This window comes from Danio aesculapii, chromosome 22, assembly GCF_903798145.1.
Source record: "Danio aesculapii chromosome 22, fDanAes4.1, whole genome shotgun sequence".
NCBI classification, from domain to species: domain Eukaryota; kingdom Metazoa; phylum Chordata; class Actinopteri; order Cypriniformes; family Danionidae; genus Danio; species Danio aesculapii.
Genome location: NC_079456.1, coordinates 2,549,272 through 2,575,448, shown reverse-complemented (window position 1 = coordinate 2,575,448; position 26,177 = coordinate 2,549,272). Strand labels below are relative to the sequence as shown.

General features: G+C 37.3%; 2 protein-coding genes and 2 pseudogenes across 2 annotated transcripts in view; all 4 read right to left on the bottom strand.

The window, feature by feature from the left end:
* The window catches only part of LOC130216554 (zinc finger protein 585A-like), a 48,078-nt gene extending 30,831 nt beyond the window's left edge, over positions 1-17,247 (bottom strand). The window contains exon 1 of the mRNA XM_056448447.1: positions 17,231-17,247. The gene's annotated coding sequence lies outside the window, so the exon portion shown is untranslated. The remainder of the gene's footprint in view (positions 1-17,230) is intronic.
* LOC130215687 (gastrula zinc finger protein XlCGF7.1-like) overlaps positions 1-26,177 on the bottom strand; it is a 359,478-nt pseudogene that overhangs the window by 95,806 nt on the left and 237,495 nt on the right.
* The window catches only part of LOC130215598 (zinc finger protein 239-like), a 56,432-nt gene that overhangs the window by 11,199 nt on the left and 19,056 nt on the right, over positions 1-26,177 (bottom strand). The gene's annotated exons all lie outside the window — the stretch shown is intronic.
* LOC130215689 (gastrula zinc finger protein XlCGF49.1-like) lies at positions 20,739-25,319 on the bottom strand (annotated as a pseudogene).

Genomic DNA, 26,177 nt, shown 5'->3' with positions numbered 1-26,177 from the left:
TGAACTCTAAGATGGCTCCTCAGCTCGGAAGGCCTCAAAAATGTTTTGCTGCACTGATCACATCTGTGTGTTTTCTCTCCAGTGTGGATCAGCATGTGTGCATTCAGGTTTCCTAAATGATTGAATCTCTTGTCGCAGTGTGAACACTTGAAGGGTTTCTCTCCAGTGTGGATCCTCATGTGACGATTGAGATCATATTTAGAGGTTAAACTCTTTCCACACTGAGTGCAGGTCAAACCTTTCACAGCTGTTCTTATCATTGAAAAACTATCTTCAGTCTCTGATTGACTTTCATTTTCACTCTTGACATGATGTTTCTCCTCATCTTCACTCAGATCTTCACTCTCCTCCTTCACCTTCACATCTGAAAATTAATAAGTCACATGCTAAGAGTCTAGTTTTAGTCAAATGATCATAAATAAGAGCATTACTATGTTTAACTGAGATGTGTAAGTGTTCAAATAGGTTTGCACCTAGGTATGGGATGATAACCGTTTTCAAGGTGTACCATGGTTTGGAAAAGGTTTTAGGTTTAGGTTCCGTTCCTGAGGTGTGTGTAAGATTTTTTATTTATATATATATATTTTTTAGGACAACAATATCTCCAGCAAAAAAAATATCCAAAGATGCCATTTTAAATTGTAAAGAAATCTGTGTTTTTGAAACTAATGAAGACAGCAGAAGTCAATTAATCATTTGAATTATTTAGCCAGACATGTTTACTGCTCCAAACTATCATAAATCTTTCAAAAAATAAAATATGTTGTTTTCAAAGGGGAAAAAAGTTTTTGTTTTTTATTCAGACATTTAAAAAGAATATATTTTAGAGCACAATACTGTGATATTTTTATCCGAGGTTATCATACCGTCAAAATCTTATACCGGCCCATGCCTATTCGCACCTTGGCTTTTATAGACATGACACATTTAGGGCCTTATCATACACCCGGCACAATGCAGCGCAAGGCATGACGCAATTGTTGTTTGCTATTTTCAGCTCGGCGCAAGAGTCGTTTTGACGTTTTGCACTACTCATATGTGCGCCCATAGACATTCTGGTCTAAAAAAGGAGGTGTGTTGAGGCGCATTGCTGCTGCGTTGCTATTTGAGGAACTATAATAGACTGTTTATTAGTCCAGATCAAAGCAGGTCTAAAGTCCAGGGCAGAGCGCATTAGTTGTACGCCTCGCTTACACATTGCTTAATACACACAGGATGTAGAGCAATACGCAAATATCTTTACAAATTAAAAGAATTAAAGGAATAAAATATTACAAAACATATTATTTTCTAGCCTACATAAATATAAAAACCACCGCCTCCTTGCTGTCTTCATCTTGGGTGGCTTTTTCAGTTTATTCATAACAATTTGCTTTTGTATAATGTTATCATTATTATCAGTATTATTTATTATATGCATATTTATATTTGTTTTATTAAAAACAAGCTTAGATTTGCCCACCTGTCAGGTTTTAGACCATATGGGGCATAGCGTGTGTATTTGGATATAACTTATTAGAACTGAACTTATTAGAAATTAGAACTGAATTTAGAAATAGTTTTGAAACAAATCTTTAAGCTTAATAAACTAAATTAATTATGTAAAGGCTAATGGATGTCTGTGCGTACAACACGTTTTCCTATCCACGAGAGTGAAAGTGAGAGTAAATAATGAGGAGGCTCATCTCTCATTCTCGCGTTGTAGATGCTCTGTTTAACTGTTTTCTCTCTAGTGAAGTGTTCAGTTTTTACACTTACAAAGTCCGCCATGTAAATAGCAAATGCGCTATAGCGTGATGCAACTGATTCTTAAAGGGAATGGTTGGTTTACTCTCAAAACACACCTATAACTCATTAAGAGAATAAGCTCAACCCTGTTAGACCATGCGCCATGGCGCAAAGTGGATTATTCGTCCTTAAAATAGCAAAAGTGGATTCTGACACACCCTTAATGCTTTTGTGCCCTGCTCTTTGGACTTTGCGGATGGATCGTCAAAATAGAGCCCTTAAAGACTCTCGCTAGGCATAGTTGCCTTAAAGCAAGACACAATTGTCACCATAGGCAGAGACCATAATTGAAGAGTAATGAATAAACACAAACCTATTAGTTCTTCAGTCTCTTCCTGTTTAATTCTGCAGGGTTCTGGATCACTCATCTTCTCACTGTCCTTCAATAAACTCTGTCTTTGTCTTTCACTGATGGTGGCAGAGCTTCAGGAGAAGAAACAAGAGAAATCTGATTCATTTACACTGATTGATGAAAACTAAACATTAAGATGTTAAATCATGATACAATATGTGATTTCCTTAAGTCAGGTGACACTATTGTAATTAAAATACTTTTTTTGCATTCATATTAATATATAGTTAAGTATTTATACCAATAAAGTAATTACATTGCTAGCACTCACACGTCTATGTATAGTTTAACAACATAAACTGGACTGACGCTGTTTCAATTGACTAGAACTTCTATGTTAAGCTGTTTTGACACAATCTACATTGTGAAAGCGCTGTAGAAACAAAGATGAATTTAAATTAATGTAAAACATGTGAAAATCACCAAAAAAAACAAACATTGGAAAACGAAATGTACCACAAAACTATTTATTTGTTGTTTTCTGCATCAAACTTAATACATCTGCCACAGTATAATCCGCATTTTTCCGTTCACAGATCATACTTTACGATATTACGAATACAAAAGTGGAAACACTCAAACACACTAACACAGAAAAACACAAACACATTCACTCATATTGTCCTCTCAGAGCTCCTCTCTGCCTGCTGTATTGTTTTGGTCAGCAGACACACAGATAGAGGTGAACTCAATGCAGAAACTAGTCGCAGATTGTCGCTTTAATAAACTGTAAAGTGTGTTTTATTGTTGTGTAAACACGAGAAAAAGCGTCAACGACTCACCTCAGCTCTGAAGACTCGACGCTGGATGAAGGCGTAAGTAATGATGTCATCACAGCGAGGCGGGAGCAACTGAAGCAACTGACGCTAAAAAAACACACAGCTGACAAGCCAAAACAATCGCCAATGTAGACAAAAAAACACGTTACTCAATCATATGAGGTGAAACTGTTTATTAGGCACTTCAAACGTTAAAATGAAGTCCAAAATAAAGTCCAAAGCAAACGTCATAGGTATATACTTCATGGCTAACAGACATGACTGAAATGATCTATTCCTGAAGTTTTTTTTTTCTTTTTTTAATTCATTATTATTATTATTATTATTATTATTAAATCTTTATACGAACATACAGAAAGAAACAAATAACCAATCATAGAAACATCTTAATCAACTAGGAAGTCCAAATAGCATTTACTTTACTTAGACTTTACACACCTGAAACTTGTCTATAGCACTTGTTCACTGCTGCTCTTATAGTTGTGTAAATTGCTTCCTTGTCCTCATTTGTAAGTCGCTTTGGATAAAAGCGTCTGCTAAATGACTAAATGTAAATGTAAATAGCAGCATCCACACACACAAAAATAAAAATAGATTAAAATAAAATAAATAAATAAAAATAAATAGCAAAATACAATGCAATATAATACAAGGGGATTAATCATCAAAATGCCTTTAACAGACTACAAAGTTTAAAGGATTTTTTTTAATGTCTCATGAGCTATAAAGAATTGAAGAAGACCATTAAATCTCTGTGGAAAAGCAAAAAAATCTGCATTTATGAATGAAATCGTCACAATATTGTTAACCAAAAATTCAGAATTCTGACAAAAAGATAAATATTTTATAGTTTTAAAATCAAAATCAGGTATTGCATATTTTAATCTTAACCAAACAGAAATGTCCCCCCATAACCTTTTAGAAAATTTGCTTAAATAAAACATATTCCAATTACTCTATGTCTGCTTCACAAAAGGTACAAACATTACAATCCACAATAAATCTATGTCTGAGGAACACATTACAAGGATAAATATCATTAATAATTTTACACTGAACTTCTTTTGCCGTTGGTAGAAGTGGAAGAGAGAGAAATCTAGTTTGAATTCGAACCACCAAAATCTAAAACAAGGGGTCTTTTCTTAACTTTAGAAGGGAAAAGCTGTGTATTTACTAACATTCGTAACATCTTATTATTACAGCTCTGGCCAGTAAAATTAATACCAGCAATAATAAGACTGCCCAATCTTGGTATCACAGAAGAATAACCCAATTCCCCTTTGATCAGCTCAACCAAACCACCAGGAATAGCTTTCACTTTTCATAACTGAGGAAATTTCCAACCACATCCATAACTTGTAGACCAAACACCTTTGTCCATCCACTCCTGAAAAAACACAGATTTCCTCTCATTAAGTATATACTTATTATTCCACAAAAAATGTGGCAAACAATTATGTTTGTATATTAACGTCCAATACATCAATACCTGACTAAGAAAAAATGACAATTTACACTTTAAATGTAATGACTCAAAATCGCATCTTTTTCAATTCACCTTTATTTGTACATTGAATTTTTTAAATTCAATTAGCAGACCAGAAGCATTTGAACAATGAGAAACAGGGTGGTATCATCTGCTAGTTGACTTATTATTGACTCCCTAAAGCATTCAAGGGTCTGATAACTTAGCAAATTTTAACATACAGAGCTAACAATTCAGCTACTGAAATAAATAAATACTTGGATAAAGACTTGTTGGATCCCCATGTCTAATGCCTCTATTAATGTTAAACCTCTTCAAAGTCCCAAATGGTAATGATACTGAACTATTTATGTCTTTAAACAACATTTCTATTACTTTAACAAATTTATGACCAAATCCAGCTGCAACCCAACACTGGGAAACACCCATACACTCTTGCATTAACACACGTATACTGCAGACAATTTTGCTTATTCAATTCTCCTATAGCACACGTCTTTGGACTGGGGGGAAACCAGAGCATTTTGAATAGTTTTCCCATGGGAACTACATATTGGTTTGCTTTACATTTGTAATAGTTTTAAAAACTCTTATGTTATATAAATGTGCATACAGCCTATTATCATATATATAAATGTATCCCACGCACGCATACAACATACCTTGAGTGAATACCACTAGCTTTGGCTGTCAGTTTCAAATCCTATATTCTTTTTCATAGAGGGTAGAAACGAGGCAAGAGGGAAAATATGATCAAATGCATGCAAGTCCTGTATAGAGAGGGAGCAATACTCTTTATTGTCACGACGTACAGTGAAAAGCAGCCCATACATTCACATATAGTGTTTTAAATTAGGAACGGCAATAAATGAATATATAAAAATACATATTCAAATACACTCAACGTAACCGATGGTATGCACAAAACAACTTCAGTCAAAGAAATTGCAATAGGACGATTTGTGTAGAGTGACGCATAAGAGCAAGATGAGAAGTGTAAATACTGCAGTTATGACCTACAGTTATACGTTCAATGTGTTCAGATGATATTTCAAAAAACGTTGAAATATCATTAGATTTATGGTAAAGTACAACAATTAAACATAGTTTACACACTTACACATTTGTATTACGAAGAACAGGCAAGAGTCAGACTGCACTATGGTCAGCAGTATCTTCATAAAACCGTTTCATTAAAATAAATGATCAACAAGTCAACGCTCTCTACAAGTGAAGGCATCGTCTACACACAATATTCCCAATTACCCTAAATCAGAAAAAGTTGGGAAAACACAAATAAAAATTGCAAACAATACAACAAACATAATTAACGTGTTCCTCGTTATTTATATTGTTTTAAATAAACACGTATTACAATGTTGGTTCTTTCAACACACTACAGAAAAAGTTGTATCAGTAAGGCATTTACCACTTTGTAATGTTGCCGTTCCTTTTCACAACACTTGAAAGATATTTAGGGACTGAAGACACCAAGTGACAAAGTGTTTCGGGTGTAATTTTGTCCAATTCCTCCTGTAAACAAGTCTTAATGTGGCAGCAGTACGGGGTCTTCTTTGATGCATTTTACGCTTCAAAATGTGCCACACATTCTCTATTGGAGACAGGTCGGGACTGCAGACAGGCTGGTAAAGTACCTGTATCCTCTTCCTCCGCAGCAGGACTCTGTAATGTGTGCAGAATGTTGTTTTGCATTGTCTTGGTGAAATATGCATGGGTGTCCCTGGAACAGAAGGCAGCATATTGCGCTCTAAAACCTCTATGTACTTCAGCATTAATGGTGGATCACAGAAATGCAAGTTACCTTTGCCAAGGGCACTGACACAACCCCATACCATGACAGACACTGGCTTTTGGACATGATGCTGGTAACAGTCTGGATGATCCTTTTCTTCTTTGGTTTGTAGCGCATGGCATCCATGTCACCCAATCAATACCAGAAATACTGATTCATCTGACAACAGAACAGGTTTCCACTGTGTGCAACAAAGACGCCTTCGAGTCATGAGAAGTTGCTGGCACTTCTGGACACTGTTAACATAGGGCTTCCTTTTTGGGACAGTGCAGTTTTTACTGGAATTTGTGGATGTAACTCCATATTGTGGTACTTGATAAAGGTTTGCCTTTGTAGTCCTGAGCCCATGTGATGATTTGGCTTATAGATGAATGAGAATTCTTAATGCAGTCCTGCCTGAGGGATCAGAGATCACGGTTATCCTTTACACTCCGAAATATCTCCAGATCACTTGAATCTTTGTTAATGATGTTCTGCACCGTTCAAGGTTAAATATCCATGTCTTCTTATCTTTCTTTGAGGAACATTGTTTTTAAACATTTCAATAACGTATTTGTTGGCAAACTGGCGATCCTCGGCCCAGCTTTGCTCCTAAAGGACTAGACCTTTCTTGATGCTGCTTTTGCACCAAATCATAATTACAATCGCCAGTCGACATCACCAGTTTCAAATCACATCACTATATAAACATGGTTACTGCCCTAAACATCTCCTGCCCAACTTTTTTTAAATGTGTTGCAAGAACCAAGATTTGAATACGTGTTTATGTACAAATAAATAAATAAATCACGAGGAACACCATAATGTTTGTTGTATTGTCTGCAATGAAATACAAGTCAAAGTAAATTTAGAAATCTTTTTTATTTGAGTTTTCCATACTGTCCAAACTTTTTCTGATTCGAGAAGTGAAGAAATACTGTAACGAACAAACATTACATGCTTTAATTATTGTTTTAGTTATTTGTGATGTCAGAAACAGTGGTTGCAATATTACTACGGGCCACTAGGCTGCACTAGAGGGGAGTGATAACTGGATATATTCCAGGTCACCATAGAGTAAGTGAGTTATGTTTGGTAGAGGGAACCACATGGTGAACTAAGCCTACCGACCCACTCTGCTTCTAACATTTCTTTGAGAACATTATTGTTGCTGCTCACATTTGAGTATTGAATAAGTTTTAAGTTTGAGAATATTTTCGATATTTAGTTGTGGTTTGCCCTATGTTTTTTTTTTATGTAGACAGGACCTGTTGTCCTGGAGGGTTTCAGATGTGGTAAATGATACTTTTAATTAGTGGTGGGCAAAGCGAGGCTTCATAAAACACTGAAACAGTTGAAGCAAATGTGTCGAAGCTTCAAAACGTTTCGAAACCCTACTCTACGGTGACACCTAGTGGTCATTTTTTGATGTATTGCACTGGAACCGCTTCAGCAAAGAACAATTGAGCAGATTGAGGTATTAAACCCCTCAAATGATATAGTGGAGTGGTTAGGGTTCCTGACTACCATGCGGGGGTTGTTGGTTCGAATCCAGGCTGATACAGCTGTTTTGAAATGCTTTAACATCAGTTTAAGATTCTTTGTTCGTGCATCGTTCTGTTTCAACATTGGTCTGACATCTGAATAAACACTTTGTGAATAAATATAGCTTGTTTTGGTCATAAACAGGGCTGTTGATAGATCAGATACAGTTGTGGACAGAAGTTAACAAGAATTAATTATTTTATTCATTAAATTTCCCATTTATTGTATTTTATAAACGTCTACCCCAGGCATGGGCAAACTCGATCCTGGAGGGCCGGTGTCCCTGCAGACTTTTGCTCCAACACTAATCAAACATACCTGAACACCCTAATTAGTGTCTTCAAGATCACTAGAAAGCTACAAGCAGGTGTGTTTGATTAGGGTTGGAGCAAAACTATGCAGGGACACCGGCCATCCAGGATCAAGTTTGCCCATCTCTGGTCTACCCCAACCCTAAACCCAACCATCACAGTACTGTAAAAATATTAATTATTGTTTTACAGTTAAAAATGATGCTCTAAATTGATGGCGTATCTGCAGCTGTATCCTATCTAGACTACACCATAACAGTAACATGATTAAAATGCATAAAATTATGATTTTGGAGTATTTGTACAAGTCTGGAATTGAACCCAAAAGTCATTTGAAGCCTGTAACAACATGCACATGGACGGTCCACTAGGCCATATAAGACATACATTTTCAACTGACCCTGTCAGTCAAATGCAGATTCTCCAGGTCTCGAAACGCTTCTGAACTGATCAATGCTTTGAATTGCTTTAGTCACGTGACCAGGTGTTTCGAAACACTTTAGTCACATGACCTGGGTGTTTCGGATCATGCTTCGGTGCAGTGTTTCGAAACACTTGGGCTTCGGGATCTCGACACTGTGTCGAAACATCAGTTTCACGTCAGCCATCCCTACTTTCAATGGACTTCGTTGATTGGGTTTCAGCAATCTTTATGCTCAACATCGGCGAGTCAACTATATGCTTAGACTTGGAATGACGGTCAGTGACTCTTAAATTCCTCACTGTGCTATCGTTTTCCCAGAGTGAGGAAGTGGATATCATTGGATCGCACTCAAAAACATATCTATACAACATTCGCCTCACCATCTATTTCATTTAAACAGACTGTGTACTTTCAATGACTGCTTAGTTCTGTATATTGAATGCTTTTGTTTGTGTGGGCTATATTTACATGTAGAGAAGTTAAACAAGAAGGAAAGAAATAAAACAGGCTTGTGAATTTTTGAAATTTCGGTATTTTTGAAATAAAAATTCTGTGAACTCCCTCAGTGTAGCATCTTGCATACATAGAGGAGGTGTTACAATACTATTTACGAATTTACTTATCCAAGACAACTCCAAATGCCCAACATAAGCTGTAAAAGCAGGCTTCGTTGATGACGTACAATGAGTCCGACATAACATGTTGCTTAAAGGGACTACAGGCTAGCAACCGTCTTTTTAAAGAGGCGTAACCATGAAAGTATCTTGAGTTTGTGTTTGCCACCAACCTTATTCAAGCAATTTAACCAAAATACTGTTCAAAAAAACATTGATTCTTGGACGAGGGAACCAGAATTGCTAAAATGCTAACTTGTTCATGGGTTTTTGCATACAAATTGACATCATAGTTCCTCCAGTCACAGGTCACTGCTAAACCAGCGCATAAGGGTGATAGATAAAGGATGGAAAATTACAGAATGTACTGGTTAACTATTACTGAAGCACTTTCGGAAAAGTCCCTGCTGTTGTGTGTATGTGTCTGTGCAGAATTGGGCAAGCTAACCTGTTGAGAGCTGTTCTGCCAGACAACTTGTAAGAGGACAGCTTCCATTGAAGGGGAAATACAAAGGAAGAGAGATGACGATTAATACTGGCTGCTAAGGCTTAGCGAGCAGCTGTGGAGTGCCCAAGATTCACGCTGTAAAGAGTTTAGCTTCGCAGCCCAGAGCTTTATCCATTGGACTAATTGAACATTTTGAACTTATTTGAAGCCTCTGACCGATCATTGAACTTCGGGGACTAGGGGATGCACATCAGCCTGTTGTTGGAGACCCCAAAACCAAACTATTACCTTTTATAATGCATAACAGGGGCTCTTTAACTGTGAAATCTGGTGTTTCTGAATATAGAGTAGAGTTTACAGGCAGGTACATTTTATTGTGCTTTTTAAATTTGAGATTCTTCTCTCTAGTGTGGTTCAGCACATGTTTATTAAGGTTTGCTAATCGTGTGAAACTTTGCCCACACTGAGTACATGTGTACGGTTTCTCTCCAGTGTGAGTCCTCTCGTGCGTTTTCAGCAATCCTGATTGTCTGAATGTTTTGTTGCAATGTGAACACACGTACGGTTTCTCTCCAGTGTGGATCATCTGGTGTTTTTTTAAGCCGCCGTTTGTAATAAAACTCTTCCCACACTCAAAGCAGACAAACTCTCTCACACCAGTGTGGATCTTCTGATGGTCTTTTAAATGTGACTGCTGTGAAAAACTCTTCCCACACTCTGAGCATGAATAAAGCCTCTCGTTTGTGTGAACTCTAAGGTGGATCCTCAGCTCTGAAGGCCTCAGAAATGTTTTGCCGCACTGATCACATCTGTGTTTTTTCTCTCCAATGTGGATCTTCTTGTGTTCATTAAGGCTTGATGTTTGTGTGAAACTCTTCCCACATTGAGTACATGTGTACGGTTTCTCACCAGTGTGAATCATTTTGTGATGTTTAAGAGTACCAGACAGTCTGAATCTCTTGTTGCAGTGTGAACACTTGTACGGTTTCTCTCCAGTGTGAACCCGCTGGTGCTGTCTCAAGTATTTAGCTGTAGTAAAAGCCTTCCCACAGTCAAAGCAGAAAAACTCCTTCACAGCAGTGTGGAGCTTCTGATGTTTTCTTAAACTTGACTGCGTTCTAAAACTCTTCCCACACTCAGAGCATGAATAAAGCTTCTCATTTGTATGAAGTCGAAGATGGTTCCTCAGCCCTGAAGACCTCAAAAATGTTTTGCCGCATTGCTCACATCTGTGTGTTTTCTCTCCAGTGTGGAGCAGCATGTGTATTTTCAGGTTTTCTGGACGATTGAATCTCATCTCGCAGTGTGAACACTTGTATGGTTTGTCTCCAGTGTGAATCCTCTTGTGGGTTCTCAGGTTTCCTGAACGATTGAATCTCTTGTCACAGAGTGAACACTTGTAAGGTTTCTCTCCAGTGTGGATCCTCACGTGAATCTTCAGATTGTATTTAGAGCTTAAACTCTTTCCACACTGAGTGCAGGTGAATCCTTTTATGACTGTTTTTTCCATTGAAACACTTTGTTCAGTCTTATCTTCGGTTTTGGTTTCAGTTTTGACATGATGTTTCTCCTCATCTTCACTCAGTTCTTCACTCTCCTCCTTCACAATCACATCTGAAAATTAATAAGTCACAATTTAGGAGTCTAGATTTAATCCATGCAGTCGAATGATCATGAATAAGAGCATTTGTGTTTGAATGAGATGTGCAAGAGCTCAAAAAAGGTTTGCACCTTGGCTTTTCTAGACATGACACATTTAAAGATGTACTCTCACTAGGCATGTATGCCTTGAACCGAGACCGGACACAATTATCACGATTGACAGACAGCATTTTCAAAAGGTGACTATGCAATAACTGGATGTGTTTGTGGTTGGGTAGTTGTTGTTTTTTAAGTATTAGCTTTTTTCTAGGTTTAAAATATAAAAACTGTCAAAAATAAGTATATGCTATTATGGTGTGTGAAGAAGCCCCATTGGCTCATGTCAAAGTGTCAAACCCAAAGCTCTGCGGGTCAAAAATGGCCCAGAATATCATTCTATGAAGCCTAGAAGAGCATAAGATTAAAGAGTCCCTATTATGGGTTTTTAAAATTGACCTGTCATGCAGTGTGTAACAGCTTTAAGTCAATGAAAACATCCAGCTAAGGTTTAAACGTGAAAGTGCACCATGTTAGCCAGTTTGAGTTGACATGGATATAAAACATTGCCATATATGAGGCGCCTGAACCAGGACAACTTAAACCCTTTAAACGCTAGTGTAGTGCGGGAGAGGGGATTGATCATGACTGAAGATGATGATGATCACTGGGAGATGCTAAAGATGCAGCGGTGGGGAATAAAGGCTGATTTTTATACTTGATGCGTCTGATGCTCGATTGAGTGTACACAGCGAATGTGATGCCATCGTGGTGTTATGCTGTGTTCACACCAGACGAGGAACACGCGGATAAACACACGCTATTCACGCATAAATAGACACGTGAACATTTTGAGTTTACTCGCTTCATTCGCGCGTCAAATCCGCTTCATTTGAGGATCAAATTCACTGAGCAGTAGACACGGATTTGCAGAATGGCCAGGGCTGTCTGCCTATACTCTAGCTTTGTTGCTAAATGGCTAACATGGATTTTACTGAGAGAATAACTGTTTATGTGCTTGAAAAACTGTCTGAAACACAGTGTTGATTCGTTTGGAGCCGTGTCTGAGTTCCCTAGATTCTTTCAGAGGTGCACCCAGCTCTTAAGCTGGATGATTGAAGCTTTCAGCTGTGCTTCGACTGAGACAACCCCAGTTTGATGAACTGTTGTCGGTGTAGGCAGGAGGATTTTACCCTGGGACCAACATTGTGAAGCTGCACGCCCAGAGACCCAACTGCAAGCTCAGACCTGCATTTCCAGACCTTCGCAGTGCCACCTGCTGGTTGAAAGATCGCCTAACCTGAATTCAACTGCATATACATTGTAACTTACTCTATTTATCTACTATTAAAGATTACGCTATGATTGAATACATTATTAGATAAAATATACCAGATTATGATTTAATGCATTCATTCTGTGGTATATTTATTAATTGTATTTGTAAATATTGTTCAGTTACTTCATTATTTTCAGTCATTTATTGTGTTTTTTTTAATCATTAAGGATTTATCACACTGTTTAGTATTGAGTTGAGGGAATGAATATTATCTCTTTCTTCACATACAATAAATTACAGTATTCGGAGTTATTTTCTCACAACAAACTTTATTTTTGAGCACTTTTCCATGAGGTCCTACAAATCATCGAGCTGTAAACAATTCAGGGAATGATGGTGAATAGTAATAATTGGATTAATAATTATTACGTAGAAAATAACATCAAATAAAATAAACGCTTTGCATTCTTGTTAGGGAGACTTTTAATTTCTCCAGCAAAGAACTGGAAATATCTGCAGCATTTGGTGCACTGTATTAGTGTTGGCAGAAATCCCCCTTTTTGAATTGTAATATCAATCTGGAAAAAAATACACAAGTCACAAGCAAATTATTTTTGCTTTAACCTAAGAGAGCTCATATTGTAAATTCTATGCAGATTAATCCAAGGATGCCACAGCGGAATGAACCACCAACTTATCCAGCATAGTTTTACGCAGCAGATGCCCTTCCAGCCGCAACCCTTCACTGGGAAACATCCATACACACTCATTCACACACATACACTACGGACAGTTTAGCTTACCTAATTCATCTATACCGCATGTCTTTGGACTTGTGGGGGAAACCGGAGAACCCGGAGGGAACCCACGCGAACGCACGGAGAACATTCAAACTCCACACAGAAATACAAACTGACCCAGCCGAGGTTCGAACCAGCGACTTTCTTGCTGTGAGGCGACAGCACAACCTACTGCGTCTCCTATTTTGATTGTAATTACTACAGAACTTATTAACAATTGTTAAACTGCTCCTGTGTTACTGTTATTGTCTTTGGTAGCACTTTCAGATAGATAATACAGTACTACAGTAGACCTACATGACACTAAAATATGTTACAAAAAATTACTGCGTTATATATTATACATTTTATTTTAACATTTTTACTGTGAGGTTTTTTATTTTGCCAGAAAACATTGCTAAAAAAGTGTCCCAGAATGGTGCTGTAAAGAAACTTGAAATAATGTGTTACTTTACGAGTTAGAATTGTTTTGTTATGTTGTTGTATTTGGTATATGGTTTGGATTGTTGAATGAATTAAGTTGTTTGGGGGCTTTAATTATGACATCAATTGCTGAGCCTACCGGATGTATATATTGCGTATAGTAATGAATGAAAACAAAGCATGGAACGCTGGGTGAAACACGGTAAAACACGGTAAAAGGGGCACAGATGTACGGTTGCTTTACGGATTCCTCCTTCATGGGTTTTAGCTCCTGGTTTGAGGGAAAAATAAGGTAATTTTGTTTGTTTGTTTAAGATTAATGTTTGATTGTTGATGTTGGCTTAGTGTTTTATCTTTCGGGATTCATTTGTGTTTGTTGTTTGTTTATTTTCTCTCTCGTTCTTATGGTGATTCATGACGAAGTAATGTGTACTAACTCTATGGAGTGTGACCAATAAATGAATCGTGAACTATCAGTGAAAGACCTAATCTTTTAACCAGGACGCTACAGTACAATAATACATAAAATAAGAGCGAGCTGTACTAGCGAGCTGTCTTTTGGCACTAATTTTGATCAAATCAAACACTGAAATAATTGTTTGTTGTTGTAAAAAGATGCCTCACTGATTTATGCCCTAAAACCTAGTAATTTTTAGGAATCGCTTGAATAAAATCAATAACCTTACTCAATGTATCCAATGTTGCTACTTGCTAGAAAGTGCTGGTCTGAGCGTGCAGTTGGGTTTCTGGACCTGCTGCTTCACACAACCCAACAGCAGGTGGCGTTGTCTGAGAAAACGATAGGTCTGGAAGTGCAGGTCTGAGTGTGCAGTTGGGTCTCCGGGCCTACAGCTTCACCCTACTCTCCGGGATACGAACAACAGGTGCTACATCATACTGTTCCCGAGGCCCTCAGACTACGCAGAGTCACTGATTCAATCCAAGACCAACGATGAGATGATCCCAAGGTTTCCATATCCTGGACCGGGCCGTATCCTGAGCAGCTACTGTGGTGGTCATGGAGGAGTGGAGAACATGAGACTGATTCCTGTGACGCTCCAGAGACAGCTTCCAGCCTCCGCCACTGAGACTGCAGCTCTGCACAAGACGTTTGGCCAGCGGAGAAATTAAAATGGTCGTGCCCAACTGAGCCTGGTTTCTCTCAAGGTTTTTTTTCTTCACTTCCGCGATTAGTGAAGTTTTTTTCCCTCTCCGCTGTCGCCACTGGCTTGCATGGTTCGGGATCTGTAGAGCTGCGCATCGTTGGATTTGCTCTTCAGTGTTTGGACTATCAGTAGTGATTATTAAACCACACTGAACTGAGCTAAACTGAACTGAACTTAAACACTACAAACTGAACTACACTGTTCCTATTTACTGTGACCTTTAATGTGAAGCTGCTTTGACACAATCTACATTGTAAAAGCGCTATACAAATAAAGGTGAATTGAATTGAATTAATCACTCCCCCACAAGAGAAAGCTCCTGATTGGTTAATGCGGCGCGAATGTCTGTCAATCGCACAAAACGCTCAACTCGAGCGAATCGCGTCATTCAAGCCATCTCATTCGCACGTATTGCACCACATGATGTCTATTCGCTTCTTTGCATTGACTTATCATGTAAATTACTAACGCTTGATGCTTCTTCCGTGTCTGGTGTGAACGCAGCATTAAAGGAGGTTCGCTTTGGGTGCACACGACAGGATTTCGGCTTGCGGAGCAGACTAAATGTTTTCAAGACTTGAGCGTACAGTTCGTGCGGCGCCGCAGTTGATTTGAGTTGAGTATAAATCACTTTAAAGAGACTTTGTCTGAAACCGGTAAGCCTGTACAGACATCTTTATGACCCGGCCATGCGTGATCATAGGGATTTAACTAGATTATCAATAATTCTGGCCTACAAATTGCAACAGCCGTGGGAAAGGAAGAAAGTTTTTGGAAAAGTTTGGAAAAACTTGAGGGATAAGTTTGGTCAAGCCGAAAAGCAAGGCCATGGTAAAAGGAGACCCAGGTGGTTTTAATAAACAATAACTATTTAAACTATTTAGTTATAAAACTTAGAAGAAACAAATGATATCTTTGATAATTGGAAAGGAATATTTGAACCTATCGGTTTACAATATACTAACGCCGTTTTTCTAGGCTTTATTGGTGAAAATGGTGAGGAATGTTGTAACATTATTGTCTTTTTAGCACATAAGTGGAGGACACAAACTAGTGTGAATTGTGGAGTGGGCTAAATCTACAAAGCGTCAGTATTTTTTAGTAAGTACAGTGAGTCCGAATTATTAAACCTCCTGAATTATTATATTTAAAAAGGCCGATATTTATACCAACCAAAAGACAGATCGTATTATTTTAAATATTCCGATATTGATACTTATAAAAGGTTGATATTTTAACAACACTAGTGTGACGGGTTATTTAATATTAATCATGTGATTAGCACTGATGTATCTTGTGCATGTTACTGATTGAATTGAACATGCTTCATGACACTGAGAAACAACAGTATCTGAACATGTTGACACTCAGCAGTCACTGAAGGAGAAAACTCAAGCTTATTCACAGAGAGACCTGGAGATTGGTCAGTTTCACTGCGGTCAGTGAGTGTCCAGTTTTCTCCAGTTATGATCAATGCAGCAGCGAAGACGAATGTCGGATTAACAACCTCACTGTTCTACAGCCTCATTATTGAAGAGTAATGAATAAACACAAACCTATTAGTTCTTCAGTCTCTTCCTGTTTAATTCTGCAGGGTTCTGGATCACTCATCTTCTCACTGTCCTTCAATAAACTCTGTCTTTGTCTTTCACTGATGGCGGCAGAGCTTCAGGAGAAGAAACAGAGAAATCTGATTCATTTACACTGATTGAGAAAATAAATATGTTATATCTTGTGATAAAATATGTGATTTGCTCAAGTCAGGTCACACCAATTAAATCAACTTGAATGAGTAGATCTGAATATTGACTCTAAACTCTCATTAAACAGATATTCAGGTTAGGCAGCAGATCAGCTCATTCTATACTGTTTGCAGGACAACCTCATCACTATTGTAAATAATAATAAGAAAAGAATTTGCCTTCATATCAATGTATAGTTAAGCATTTATACTAATAAATTAATTAGATTGTTAGCAGTCTGCAGACTGAAGCAGCTTCAATTGACTAAAACTACTATGTTAAGCCGCTTTGACACAATCTACATTGAGAAAGATGAATTGAAAACAGAAACTGGGAAATCACAGAAAACCGTTGGAAAATTAAGTATACATCAAACTTAGTATATCTGCCACAGCATAATCACCATTATTTCCCTTCACAGATCATCCTTTACGATATTACGAATACAAACACAGTAAAACTCAAACACATTCACTCATATCTTCTCCTCAGAGCTCCTCTCTGCCTGCTGTATTGTTTTGGTCAGCAGACACACAGATAGAGGTGAACTCAATGCAGAAACTAGTCGCAGATTGTCGCTTTAATAAACTGTAAAGTGTGTTTTATTGTTGTGTAAACACGAGAAAAAGCGTCAACGACTCACCTCAGCTCTGAAGTCTCGACGCTGAATGAACGCGTCAGTGCTGACGTCATCACGGCGAGGCGGGCGCAACGGAAAATCGCCAAAAACGCGCCAAACAAAAATACTGCAGACAAGCCAAAACAATCGCTAACGCATGTTAAAAAAAACACCTTAAACATGTAAGGTGAACTGTTTATGAGGCACTTAAAACGTTGTTAAAATGAAGTCTAATTTAAAAAGCAAACGTATGGGCATGTACTTCATGGGTGACAGACATATGACTAAAATTATATTTTCCTGAAGAAACTAAAATTAGTACCTAAAATGTTTTTCACAAAAATGTAGGAATACATTTATTTTAAATAAATAAATAAAATAACACCAAAAGAAAAAAAGAAAAACTGCACAAACATATCTACCAAAAAAAAGACAGATTTACGGTAATGTATAACGATCACGTTAAAATGTCAGTAAACAAGTATTTACAAATTAATTAACACACTAATCCACACATTTGTATTATGAAGAGCAGCGAATAGTCAGTCTGCACTATGGTCAGCAGTGTCTTCATGAAACTGTTTTATTAAAATAAATGATCAACAAATGAATCTGTCATGACGGTCTCCACACACTACACACAGCATCAATTCCCAATTACAACCCTAAATCTGAAAAAGTTGGGACAGTATGGAAAACACAAGTAATTTTAAAAAAAAGAAAGTAGTGATTAGTAAATGTTCTTTGGCTTGTATTTCATTGCAGAAGTCAAAACAACAAACATTATTTACCGTGTTCCTCATGACTTATTTTGTAATCCATTTTTTCAAAAAAAGTTGTATCAGTAAAGCTTTTACCACTTGGTAATGTTTCCATTCCTTTTCACAACACTTAAAAGATGTTTAGGGACTGAAGACACCAAGTGATGAAGTGTTTCAGGTGTAATTTTGTCCCATTCTTTCTGCAAACAAGTCTTAAAGTGGGCAACAGCATGAGGTTTTCGTTGTCGCATTTTCTGCTTCAAAATGCGCCGCACATTCTCTATTGGAGACAGGTCGGGACTGCAGGCAGGCCAGTCAATTACCTGCATCTTCTTCCGGGATATTCTTAAGACATATTTTCCTCCTTAAAGCCGGTTATATACACAATATTGTGTATATATAATATAATATATTATTTATTTTTTACATAGCAGTATTTTAAATAGAATAATATATTTGACGATATAGGCATTAAACGTGCTGCTTTACTGAACAGTTTTCTGAAAATAAAGTTTATTGTTAAAATCACTTCCACATCAGGAGTGAGAGTAACATCGGACATTTGTTTGGAATCATTGCGCACATTTCAACAAGTCATTTCTTCACGTTATAGTTTGAAATGAAAATAAGCATAATATAATCTGTAAGGGGTTCACCATGTTTCAAAAACACCGTCATAAGCATCCCAATGTCTTCAAAAGCTGGCTATTGGACATTACAAAAACTGTACTACAGTTGATAATGAGCTTGAAGACCGCCATTGTGTACATCTTCACCGCAAATACAGCCTATTCTATTGCCAATATAACCTATAATCATATATATATATATATATATATATATATATATATATATATATATATATATATATATATATAGAGAGAGAGAGAGAGAGAGAGAGAGAGAGAGAGAGAGAGGAGGTTATTTTTTAATAAATACAATTCAGGTATTATAAATCAGTGGGCTATGCTAGAAAATTGACTTTTTTTTAAAAATGGCTTCTTATTGCTGTCATTCAGTGTGTTTTTGGTCAATATCAATCAATGCATTCTTATTTTGAGCATAAGCAGCGCTGCAAAACAGACCTGAAATGCTCATAATCGTGAATAAATATTCGTGGATTGTGTTCATTTTATGAATTATTGTACAGCTTCTAAAGTTTTAACTCATAAAATTATGATGTCCCATTGTTTAGGCTGCTGCTATATGTGCACATGGCTATTTGGAATTATGGATAGACCCACTGTAGCGGGGTGATGACGCACGCACACAACTCATCCACAAGCTTTAGTGATAGTCCATTTTTAAAAGACACGGGACACTTATCAGGGTGTTTGTGTAGCATCCTTCCTGTCAGATCAAATTAATTGATCATTTTTATTTTAAAATACTGTCACTTATTGAAATGTGCGTAACGAACAACCGTATTAATGCCTCCCTCACTTGAAATGATGTGTGGTCAAACTTGGGGAAGTGGATGTGTTATGGTTTTAACAAAATTAAAACTTTCTTTTCCGAAAAGTGTTCAGTAAATCAACGTAACGCTTGCATGTAACGTCAAAATAAAGGTTGTTCAATTTAAAACATGCTCACAAAAAATAAATATATAGCCAATAACCGGTCCTTATATGAGAAAAACATCGTCTTATTGGGAAAAGTATGTCTGTTATCACTAGAAAATAACTTTTATAACAATATTAAATGGAAAAAAAATAATAGCCTACTGTAGGCTAGCCTGTATGTTGCAGCATTGCGTCACCGTGAATGAGTCGGCCTATCTGGTTTCGGAATATAGTAAACAAGCCTTAATTCGTTTTTGTTTTCTGGTGATTTTATTTTTTGTTATTCAAAATAAAAATTTTAAATCCAATTTTTTAATTTTGCATTTTGTTTTTTTTCCATGAAAAAGAAAAACGCCTCGTATTTCAAAACGCGTTTTTGAACTTTAAAACGAAAATCAAAAAATGGCTCGTTTTTCAAAATCTGTTTCTAAAATGAAAATCCAATAACCGAGAGATACATGGACTCGTTCCAGACCAGTTTAGCTCAATGACGTATAATGAGCAATTGTCTTTTTAAAGAAGCATAACAGTTTTAAAAACTCAAGAGTAATGCGTGAGAGTATCTTGAGTTTGTGTTTGCCACCAACCTTATTTAAGCCATTTAACTGAAATCCTATTCAAAAAACCCACTGACTCTGGGATGAGGGAACCAGAACTGCTAACATGCTAACTGCTTACGACATACAAACTGACGTCATAGTTGCTCCAGTATATTGATAAGCTGTGGTGGGCGTTTCCTATCAGTCTCGAGTCGACCAATCAAAACAGACTGGGTCATCGGACCAATCACCGCAGATTAGCATCACACAATATAGGGGTTTGAAAAAATTGATCACTGAACAAATCATATAGGAGTTGTTGGGTTCATTAGGTAAAAATAAATGCATATTATAAGACAATAACAGTGTTCTTTGAGCTTGCGTTCACATCAGCCTGTTGTTGGAGACCCCAAAATCAAAATAGGACCTTTTATAATGAATAACAGGGGCTGTTTAACTGAGAAATCTGGTGTTTGTGAATATAGAGTAGAGTTTTCAGGAAGGGAGATTTCATTGAGCTTTTTTTAGTTTTTGATTTTTCCCTCCAGTGTGGCGCAGCTCATGTTTATTAAGGTTTGATAATCGTGTGAAACTTCTCCCACACTTATTACATGTGAATGGTTTCTCTCCAGTGTGGCTCCTCTCATGTTTTTTCAGGTGTCCTGAATGTCTGAATGTTTTGTTGCAGTGTGAACACAGGTAAGGTATCTCTCGAGAGTGGATCATCCGGTGTCGGTTCAGAGTTCCAGCTGTAATAAAACTCTTCTCACACTCAAAGCACACAAACTCTCTCACACCAGTGTGGATCTTCTGATGGTCTTTTAAATGTGACTGCAATATAAAACCCTTTCCACACTCAGAGCAGGAATACGGCTTCTTGTTTGAATGAAGTCTAAGATGGATCTTCAACTCTGAAGCCCTCAAAAATGTTTTGCCGCACTGCTCACATCTGTGTGTTTTCTCTCCAGTGTGGAGCAGCATGTGTATTTTCAGGTTTCCTGAATGATTGAATCTCCTGTCGCAGTGTGAACACCTGAAGGGTTTCTCTCCAGTGTGGATCATCATGTGACGCTTGAGAGTCATTTTGAGGCGGAAACTCTTTCCACACTGAGTGCAGGTGAAACATTTCACAGCTCTTTCTTCAGTCTTTGATTGAGTTTCTTCTTCAGTTTTGACATGATGTTTCTCCTCATCTTCACTCAGTTCTTCACTCTCCTCCTTCACCATCACATCTGAAAATTAATAAGTGACATTTTAAGAGTCTAGTATTTATCCATACAGCAAATGATCATGAATCAGAGTATTTGTGTTTGGCTGAGATGTGTAAGAGGTCAAATATGTTGGCACTCAAAAAAAAAAAAAAAAATTTAGTCCCTTCATAGACATGACACATTTAAGGTTGTACTCCATAGACTGTAAAAGATATGGACGTAATATCCATGACAACACCTATAGGTTTCTGAAGAGCGCAAATTAAGCTACGAGTAGGCGTGGCCAACCGTCACCATTTTGTTTGCATCTCACCGACCGGGTGGATACCAAAAAAGGGCAAAGAGGCGGAGCGTGAGCGGAGCTACAGACGCCTTGGAGCATTTTGCTTGGATGAGCTTTACTTTGAGAGAAACGCTTCATACTTCATTACCTGCGACTTGTTTTTAATCTGACCACATGTGCTTGGCTGTGTACTATATATATAAAGTGTTTAGACTTAAAAAAATACAGTTGAAACACATTGAGCTACTAAGCATTGTTTACTTCAAATTACTTCCAAACACTTCAAATATAATCTGTGTTAGTAAATGTAAGGCTATTGATGAAATCCAGGCATAACAGTGTATGATAACGCTTCAGATGACTGTTGTAGAGCCTACAGCTAATCAATCTGTCAGATTCTGGAGTGCAATAAAGTTCTAAATGCAATTATAAACAATACATTATCTTAAATAAAACAAATACTTATAGAGATGGTATAGAAGTATATAATTTCACTCATGTGGAAAATAGAGGCCACGTGAATGGTTTGTGAGCATAATTAGGTGAACACAGCATGCCACATCATCTGATAATAGTAGGAAATAATTCCAGAAGGCAGCTGACTGTGTAAAGCCACATAAAACAAAACAAAAATATGATGTATATGCAGAGTTCAGCAGCTAATCAGCCGGAGTCAGCTGAGGTGACGAGACAGCGAGCAGCGAGACCTAGCTGTCACTCATGTGGCCACGCCCTTAATTATGCAGACTTAACATAACCTAATAAAAATGAAACAAATGAGTTAAACAAATTCACCCCCCCTCAAAGTTGTCATAAAGAGTAATATTAGCTATATGCACCAAAACCATTGTTTGTAACTGTAAACATGCTTTTATCAGCTGTAAAACTGCCCAATTTAGCATTGCAGTCAGTGAACATCTGGAGTTCCTGGAGCCAGCCCCCAAAGGCCAGTCGATGAATTGCAGTTTCAGTTTCTTACTGGTCAGGATGTCAAACTCAAGGCCCGCAGGTCAAAATCATTTTATGAGACCCACAAGAGCAGTGGTTCTCAAACTTTTAAGCCAGCGACCCCCAATGTACTATCGTCAAGAACTCGCGACCCCCCCACTACCAAAGCATATCCAAACAATAAAAATAACTTATTTTCAGCTGTTCACAATATTTTAACTATATTTACTATACATTACAGGGCTCGAAATTAACATTTTTTGCTTGGTAGCACTGGTGCTCCTAAATTTTTTTAATTTAGGCGCACACAATTATCGCACCATTACTACAAGTTTTATAAACAGATTTATTGCATTAGAAATCAACACTAATCAAAACTAACAAGCAAAAAATATATATATATATGCATGCGTGAGGAAAATATGTCTCAATGAAATCCCGTTATCACAAGAAAATACATTTTTATAACATAATTGAGTGATCAAAAGATACACGGACCGCTCACCGGCCCCGCACGGCACGCATTCAGTCACGTTTGACATGAATTCATTAATTAATCTGTTAACAACACGTTAACTGTGCTGTGTTCTCACAGATGGTGTCTGATATTGCACAGATACTTTTGACATATACCTTATTATTTGCATACGTCATTTTAATAGCAATGCCGGTCTTTTCATGAGCTGCTATATTAGTTTAATCTTAGTCAGTGAAAGCCCTTTTGCTATAGTGTACGTGGTGTTATATTTTACATGTAGCTGCCACTTGCACGGCAGACAGTATATGGTGATCGTGCTTAAAATGTGTAGATGTGGCAAACAGTTACCTGAAAATGCCGTCCCACAGACTTTACAGTGAATGCTTTTGTTATTTTCATAGCGGACTTGAAGCCAATGGAAGTCTTTTATCCACTCTTCGAAAAGTGTAGATGGTGGATTAACATTCAGCACATGATCAGTAATCAGATGTGCCATTATTTGTAGCTTTACCTGGTGTCTAAAACTAAATCTGTCAGTGTTGTTTTCATTCTCTCATCTTCAGCGCGTTACATTTTCGCGGTTGTATCTCCTGCCATCTGAAGGCAGAAGGCGTTGACTGAATGATTCAGTCTAGCGCAGTGGGCCAATAAGAAGAGCGCGAAGGCGGGACAAGCGTTGTTTACTTTGTTTACTGCAGCAAGTTGACATGACAACAGTTTTAAACTGTTCCTGAGCGCTGCGTTTCAAGTACAGAGATGCGTTCTGCCTGAATGTGTCCTAAATACTTTATGAACTCATCAGTGATATCTTTATAAAATCTGAAAATATTAGCTTTCACTTGTAATACTGAAAAATATATATTATAATCACAGAAAATTACATAATTTTTAAATCACTCTCGCAACCCCCAGTTTGAGAACCACTGCACAAGAGCATAAGATTAAAGAGCCCGATTATAAGTTTTGACCTTCCATGCAGTGCAGATTCTCTGGTGTTTGTCGCTGCTATGGGCACTCTAAGAGTGTAGATTCACTTTTGATATTGGTGGGGACCTAATTTCATGAAAAATGATTTTACTTTGTGGAGGAATGAATGCAAACTTCTGGGAAAGGGGGAGGCATTTTCCTTCTCTTCTTTTATTTTACTGGTGGGCTGGTGTCATATGTAGGGGGAGGCTTATGACGACATTTTATCTCAATTGTTGTTTTTCGTAATCGTTGTAGAGGCCAAAATCAAAACTAAATTGAGTAATGGCACAGCCATGATTACTATTATGGTGGACTTGAAGAGAACTTGACTTCAAGTGACTTACACTTTACTTTGAAATGTTGCAGCTTATGCTCACGTCTCACCTGAGTCTTCCACAGTAAGCTCGACTGGAAAATGTCCAGTTTTGGTGCTGCAAACATTTAAATGTGCCATAGAAGCCACTCACCTGACAGCAGGGAAAGTCACAGCCAATCATAAAGGCTGTAACCAGAGTCAAGTAGAGAATGTTGTAAGGATGGCTCAATTTCTCCATAATATCAGACCCGAGAACTGTTATGGAAATCCATGAGGCAAGACCACAAGAATTGACTCGCAATAAAACAAACTTAATCTGAGGTGAAGATCAGCTAGGAAACCAGTTGTTCGGCTGTCTCAGTCACACATCCTGCTCCTCCCTGCCCTCTACTTTACCCTCTCCACCAGAGCAGCTCACTGAAACATCGAATTTCCAAGTTTACAGTATGATGCATCTTGTGAATCTTTAACTTTAGCTCGTCATGTTTGATATCCTCTGTGTGATTAGTAAACAGTCCCAATTGTGCAGTGGTCACTTGTATTATGATAATTATTGCCTGTTGATCTGAGGTCTGTCCTACTGAAGAGTGAAATTGTCTGTCAGTTATGAACTTTAAGGTCCAGGTGGTGATTAGTTTTCAGGTTAGCATGATCAGACGGATGTTTTAGTGAAGCTTTTATTATCTTGAATTTCTGATTGTTTGTTCTGAGTTGAGCATTTAAAGAAAAGGTGGAAAAATATCATTGGGATCTTGTGGCGAAGTTACCCGTTACACTGTCATGCATCTGAGACTTTTATGCTGCAACGTACTTCATCCACCTCTAACTCTTGGATTTATCTTTGAGTAATTGATGTTGTATCAATGCAGCAGTGAAGACGAATGTCGGATTAGCAACCTGACTGTTCTCCAGCCTCATTATTGAAGAGTAATGAATAAACACAAACCTATTAGTTCTTCAGTCTCTTCCTGTTTAATTCTGCAGGGTTCTGGATCACTCATCTTCTCACTGTCCTTCAATAAACTCTGTCTTTCACTGATGGTGGCAGAGCTTCAGGAGAAAAAACAGAGAAATCTGATTCATTACACAAGTCAGGTGACAACAATAACATTATCTTGAATTTGTAGATCTGAAAATCAAACACTCTTTAAACAGCAGCAGATCAGCTCATATTATAATGAGCGTTTGTAGGATGAACTCATCACTATTGTAATTAAAAACTTTCTGCATTTATATCAGTATATGAGCAATTCCATGCAAATGTCAACCTTGCCATGAAAAACATTAGGCTTTCATCAAAATACGGAAACCATTTCTAAGTTTTTTGTGTAAGCAAGTATTTTACGGTACTCTAGAAATACTCAAAAACAAATCTGTCAATGTTTTCAAACTATTATATTTGATTTACCAAAGTCACACAAGTGGCATTTTCACATCTGTCACATTCATAACGGAGAGACGTCACATCCATAACGACACTTTTTCCTCATAAATGCAAAAATATATTAAATTAAAATCAAATCAATCATGTTTGTTCTATAGAGAGCCAACTTTTTTCCTTTTTGATTAGCATTATTTCTTTTGGGTTGTGCCGTTTAATTCACAGAATTTCTACCCAATATGTTGTGTACTGTAAACTCGCAGACTTTTTTTTGTCACATCCATAATGCATGTTTATTTCCCTCATTTAAAATATAACAAAATGTTTACAGATTGATATTTTTCTCCTCCCATCACTCTGTATTGAGTTGTTCTGGAAAATATAAACAGATGTTTTAATATCATGTTAACATATACTTTATCTGTGAATTTATGTTTCGAGTTTTTACTGCAAATGTCACATCCATAACGCTGGAATTGCTCATATACTATTATCAAGCATTCACACCAATAAAGTAATCAGA